The sequence below is a fragment of the Danio rerio genome, chromosome 7 (genome assembly GCF_052040795.2).
Source record: "Danio rerio strain M-AB ecotype USA chromosome 7, GRCz13ab, whole genome shotgun sequence".
NCBI classification, from domain to species: domain Eukaryota; kingdom Metazoa; phylum Chordata; class Actinopteri; order Cypriniformes; family Danionidae; genus Danio; species Danio rerio.
Genome location: NC_141027.1, coordinates 1592501 through 1598609, shown reverse-complemented (window position 1 = coordinate 1598609; position 6109 = coordinate 1592501). Strand labels below are relative to the sequence as shown.

Below are 6109 nucleotides of genomic sequence, written 5' to 3'. Positions count from 1 at the left end.
AAGTGTCTCTATGAAAGGTGAAGGCCTCTGGATTTTGCTTATTTGAGCTCATGATCATGTCTTGATGTTGACTGATTTGATGAGGACAGTGCGCTCTGACTCTGCTCAGACTAAAGTCTCATCACTGAACAGAAATAATGTCCAGTATAGAATATAAAGTCCTGCTGCAGTGGAGACAGAATGAATATTGTGTCTGACTCCATCATGAGCTTGGAGGACTGCATCCATACATCTCTGACATGACTCACATCACTGATTAATAAAGTCATCTGGAATGAAGAAGAAAGCTTCAGCAGGATCCCAGAGTTCATCAAGAGTCTTTGTGTTCATCTGCAACGCCTCCTCCTTCATCAGCTCAATAATGTTGATGTCTGGTGACTGGGCTGGCCAATCCTGGAGCAGCTTTGCTTTCAGGAGGTTTGATGTGGAGGCTGAAGTATGAGCAGGAGCGCTATCCTGCTGGAGAATTGTCCCTCTCCTGTGGTTTGTAATGTAATGGGCAGCACAGATGTGTTGATACCTCAGGCTGTTGATGTTGTAGATCTCTCACACGTCCCCATACTGAATGAACACCAAACCATGATTTCTCCTTTATTAAACTTGACTGATTTCTGTGAGAATCTTGGCTCCATGCTGGTTCCAGTTGGTCTTCTGCAGTATTGGTGATGATTGATTGGGATCAACAGATGATTCAGCAGAGAAATCCACCTTCTGACACTTTTACACACGATCAACTAGAAGTCCAGTTATTATCTGCTGCTCTTACAACTTGGATTCATGACAAGACTTTTGTCAGGTAGTGTGTTTACTGACATAAACAATGAACAACACTTATCATTTATAATTTATTAATCTTTGTCAGTTATGTATACTATCAGTTATATAGTTAGTTAGTTCATGTGAACTCAAAGCACAACTTTGGGTTTGATTAATGCATGATTAAATGTTAAATTATGATTAGTAAGCGTATTGTTCATTATCAGTTCATGTTAGTGATTACTTTACTAAAACCTTACTGCAAAGTGTGAATGAAAACATTGTTTATGTTCATATTTATTATAATATTATTATTAGTTATTATTATATTTTAATTTTGAACTTGGGCGAAGCAGTGGCGCAGTAGGTAGTGCTGTCGCCTCACAGCAAGAAGGTTGCTGGTTCGAGCCTCGGCTCAGTTTGCGTTTCTGTGTGGAGTTTGCATGTTCTCCCTGCCTTCGTGTGGGTTTCCTCCGGGTGCTCCGGTTTCCCCCACAGTCCAAACACATGTGGTACAGGTGAATTGGGTAGGCTAAATTGTCCGTAGTGCATGAGTGCGTGGATGTTTCCCAGAGATGGGTTGTGGCTGGAAGGGCATCAGCTGCGTAAAAACGTGCTGGATAAGTTGGCGGTTCATTCCGCTGTGGCGATCCCGGATTAATAAAGGGACTAAGCCGACAAGAAAATGAAATGAATTTCGAACTTTATGACTGCTATTTGCACATTTTCTTGATCAGACCCTGTGATAGTTATTAAATGGTATCAGCAAACAGCCGTCTATTAGTTATGAAATAAAGACTGTTAGATTTCTGCCATGAACACAAACCATGCGTTAACTCTTTCCCTGCTGTTCAGGAGGTTAATTAAGAGTGTTTATACGGCAATCTGTGTCTTAGCTATATTACAGGAGGGGAAGCCCTAACTCATGTCCTGAGTGAAGTACAGGACGTCACATGCTTTAGGGAGGGAAATTTGAGAAGTGTGGGTAAAAATTATGTTTAAAAGATAGATATTTGGCTTAATCCTTAATGTTACTATACCAGAGCTCACCACAGCCAAACGATCCACCTTCATCCATCTGCACAATATTAGAAATTAGTTTTACACGCACACACAGAGGTGAAATGTTGAACATTTTTCATATAACCTATCAGCATTTAGGTGGATATAAACCATAAACACATGAAGATAAAATAAAAAGTTTATTTTTGTTTGAAAGCGGAGGGTTGGTTCTTTATTTTGTTATATAGTATGATCATATATTCCTGGCTCAAAATATTCTGAGGGCTGTCAAATTCAGGTGAAAATCATCAAAAACAGCCACCACTATAGCTGCTCCCTCAAATAGTGCACTATTAAGGGTGTAAAGCTGCAGTCACATTGGAGTTTGAGCATGCGATATTCTGTCGTGCGGCGCTGCGAAAAAGGGGTGGATTAAACAAGATGATTAGACATTTTAAAAAGCAAACAATTGCTCCATGTTGTACATTTCTGTCCAGAGAGGTCATGTTTTAATCGCCGATTGGTCTTATGAGGTCAAGTGATGCGATTTCGCAGGTCAGAGTTCACCAAGCTTGAACTTTGCACCGCAGCAACCTGCGAAACTTGACGCATGACCTTGCGTTTCCGGTCTGACGCATTCGCGTGCGTATGAATGGAAGTCTATGGGAGGAAAAGCCCAGTGTGATCGCAGCTTAAGTTGGTGATTTCGGATACAACACAGGTGTGAACAGCCCCATAAAGCCTGCTTTTCACCTGTCAGACAGATTTGCATAATGATGTGAGGTTTTGCACCTGCCTCTCCTCATCATGCAAAATCACCGATTGACTGTAAAGGAGATGTAATGAAGCAGATCCACTGAAAACTGCAGCGATGCTCCATCACTGAGCATTATGTCAGTAGGCCTGACAGACGACTCTGAGACAGAAGTAAACCCTACAGCTAAACAAAATGAGAAAATCCTCATTATTAGCATGTTTAAATATCATAAAGGAGATCTGAACATCAGTAGTCATGTTTTATATGTAGTTCAGTGTGTGTGTTTGTGCTTAAAGGAGACCTATTTTGCCCTCTCAGTTGTAAATTAAGTCTCTAACATGCCTCGTGTGTGTGTGAGTTTGAGTTTGAGCTGAGAATAGCACACAGATAATGTTCTCTAGCTCTCTGACACTGACCATTTCAGGTTTAGATCCTAATTGTGGCACTTAATGGCACTTTTTGGTTTTCTCTAGACTGAGGATTCAACAGTGAATCACAGTTGCTTTAAATGACTGAAGCTCCTTCAATCTGAGCCTGTGCTGTGTGTGTCTGAACAGCAGATGCCAGTGTTTGACGGCTGTAGATTTGCTTTCTGTCACACTGATGGTGGTCTGAAGAATGTGAATGTGTGTTTACACTAGGACTGCACAACACACTGAAAAATGATCATTATTTTGATTATAGTTTATGAGCAGTTCCAACATTATGGATGTGACATCCAAAAAACTCAAAACATAAATCAGAAGAGGAAGTGTATGTTAACATTATATTAAAACACGTTTATATTTTCCAAAACTGTGAACCACAGAGTTATTGGATCAGAAAAATATCAGTCTGTAAACATTGTTTATATTTTAAATGGGGGAAATAAATTTGGATTTGACCAAAGACGTTTACAGTTTTACAGTAATACAACACACTTTGTGGAAATTCTGTGAATTAAACTGCACAACCCAAAAGAAGTAATGCTGATCAAAAGGACAGGAGTCGGCTCGCTATTGAACAAGCATGATTGACTTTATTTCATTTGACATTGTTATTTATTTAATTATTTGGTATATATGAGTATGAAGCTTCATTATGGATGTGACGGATGTGAAATTGCCACTTGTGTGACTTTGGTAAATCTAATATAATAGTTTGAAAACGCTGACTGAGACATGTTTGAGTGTTTGTACATTGTAAAATACAAGCCCAATCTAAAACTTAGAGTTTCACTATTTTGGTGTTTTCCTAGCAAGGTTGACATTTTCATGGAATTGCTCATATGCAATATTCATATCACAGATTAATTGTGCTTTCATTTGTTTAGTTTGCCTAGTTAGCACAGTTCGTTTGGTGTATGTGAATCCAGCAATCGTGCTCAAATCCACACAGAATCGATTGGTCCGTGATCGCCTTAATGAGGTAGTCTTGGCTCGATTGCAACGGACTTTGGAGCGGATCGAAAGTAGTGAAAAAAACAAAACAAGCTAACAAACCAGGCTACATCATCACAGTATATTTGTCACCGACTCGGTCCCAGTCATTCCCTCTCTGGCGAGCAGAGGTCATCATCACCGGACTATTGACATTACTTCATCCTCACCCATTCAGACACTGATTACTGCACACCTGAGACACATTACCTAATCACACTTTTGTTTTGGAACGTGTCTCGTTTACCCAGTTAGCGCGGTTTGTTTGGCATATGTGAACAGGGTAATCGCGCTCTGTTCCGCGCCAAAGTAATCGCTCCGAGATCGCTGGAATGAGGTGGTCTTGGCTCAATTGAAACGAACCCTGGAGCGGATCGATTGCAGTGAGAAAGCGATCCGATCCGAGCTCGGTTATATCACAGTGTTTTATGGATATGTAATAGGCTTACGGCTATATGAAGAGAGAATTATGAGTAGGGCGGGAAGTTTCGCGAGTCTCCGGATGCCCGCAAACGAGTGATGATCTCCCGGTAATCTCGCGTCTCCCTCCCGGTCCTCAAATAGGCATCGTCGCGCACCCTTCTCACCCCTCCCCACCGCATCTCTCCTCAGACACGTCACGCGCGCACCCTGTCAATCACCACCAAACCACCACCTCTCCTGACAGCTGAGCGGGACGCTGCAAAATAAACCCTGACACTCTGACCAATGTGAGGAGAGTTTACTCGCACGTGACTTGTTTTAGCTCTTTTGGTCCGATTAGAAACTTTGCAGTGTGAAAGTGAACCGCTCCAAGAGCAAAGAGCAACAATGTAACAATTATAATCTCTGTTTCAGAACAACTGAATCCATTCACAGGTGTGAAAGCAGCCTCACACACATAAGCAGCTCTCACACACACTCCAGTGCGAAGTCTTGTTTTGCCCTGCTGACATTTCTGAGCGTTATACATCCTTGCCTGATCTCCTGTTGCCAACCCGGACTGTTTCTTGAGATTGTATTGCCTGCCGCCTGTATAGAACCTTGCTTTGTGTCACCGACTCTGATCCCTGACCCAGGCCTGCTACATCGACATATGAACGCCAGCCGCCAGCCTATCGACCTTATAAGCCTTTGATGTATGCGAGTCCATACACCAGTGCATACTGTGTGTTTATTATTAAACTGTTTAATAAACGTACTGCAAATGGATCCCTCTGTGTCAGACCCTCCGTTACAGTATTATGGATATGCAGTGGGCGTAAATTTGGCTATATGAAGAGAGAATGATGAGTAATGTCATTCCTACCGGTAAATCGTCACCTTGGAATTATAAGGTTCTCTCTGCGTTCTGAATGATTTTGAGATTATGAGCTTCAAAGTTTTTGCATTCCACATAACAAGCAGTGTGTGTGTGTGTAACATTTGTTTTTTAAATAAAAAAAGTCTTAATGTAAACAACTCATAAAGAACATCCTATCCCTGCTGAAAATCCAGCTTAAACCAGCCTAGGCTGGTTGGTTGGTTTTAGCTGGTTGACCAGGCTGGAAATGGCCAAAATATAGCTGGTTTTGGCTGGACTCCTAGCCTGGCTAGGCTGGTCAAGCTAGTTTTAGCTGGTCATCTCCCAGCCTGACCAGCTAAGACCAGGCTGGAAATAGCTGGAAATCAGCCTGGAAATGGCCAAAACCCCTCTAAAACCAGGCTGGTCGACCAGCTAAAACCAGCCAACCAGCCTAGGCTGGTTTAAGCTGGATTTTTTCTGTCGGGATAATGTAAATTAAGTTGTCATTTAATAAGAATAAGTCAATAACTCAATTTTGACAAAAATGTCAGACAGAACCTTATAATTCTAAGGTGACGAAATGTGTTTCATGTTAAATACAAAAATGAAAGCATGCTGAAATATTAACCAGAGCTGTTTATCTGTTGACCGAACAGCAGTCTTGGTTAATCTGTTTTTTTTTTCAGCCAATGGCTCTGTATAAGAAAGTCTTACCTCTGTGTAGGAGCCATTTGTTTATTTTATTTAAAGATTTGTGTTCTTAATCTTGATTTCTTTTATGTTGGAGATTTGCACCCCCTGCAGGCCAGAGGAAGCTTAAAAGGCCTGGGTGTGGCCTACTGGAGAAGGGCCTGCTGGGAGCACATGGTCTTTAGACCTTACCTTCAGTGTTTGATGGCCAAATTCATTTGA

At 41.4% G+C, this 6109-nt stretch overlaps 2 protein-coding genes across 3 annotated transcripts in view; both read left to right on the top strand.

Annotated features, from left to right (window-relative positions):
- Nucleotides 1–6109, top strand: part of drap1 (DR1-associated protein 1 (negative cofactor 2 alpha)) — a 660385-nt gene that overhangs the window by 120024 nt on the left and 534252 nt on the right. The gene's annotated exons all lie outside the window — the stretch shown is intronic.
- The window catches only part of LOC141375234 (C-type lectin domain family 10 member A), a 142731-nt gene that overhangs the window by 89275 nt on the left and 47347 nt on the right, over nucleotides 1–6109 (top strand). The gene's annotated exons all lie outside the window — the stretch shown is intronic.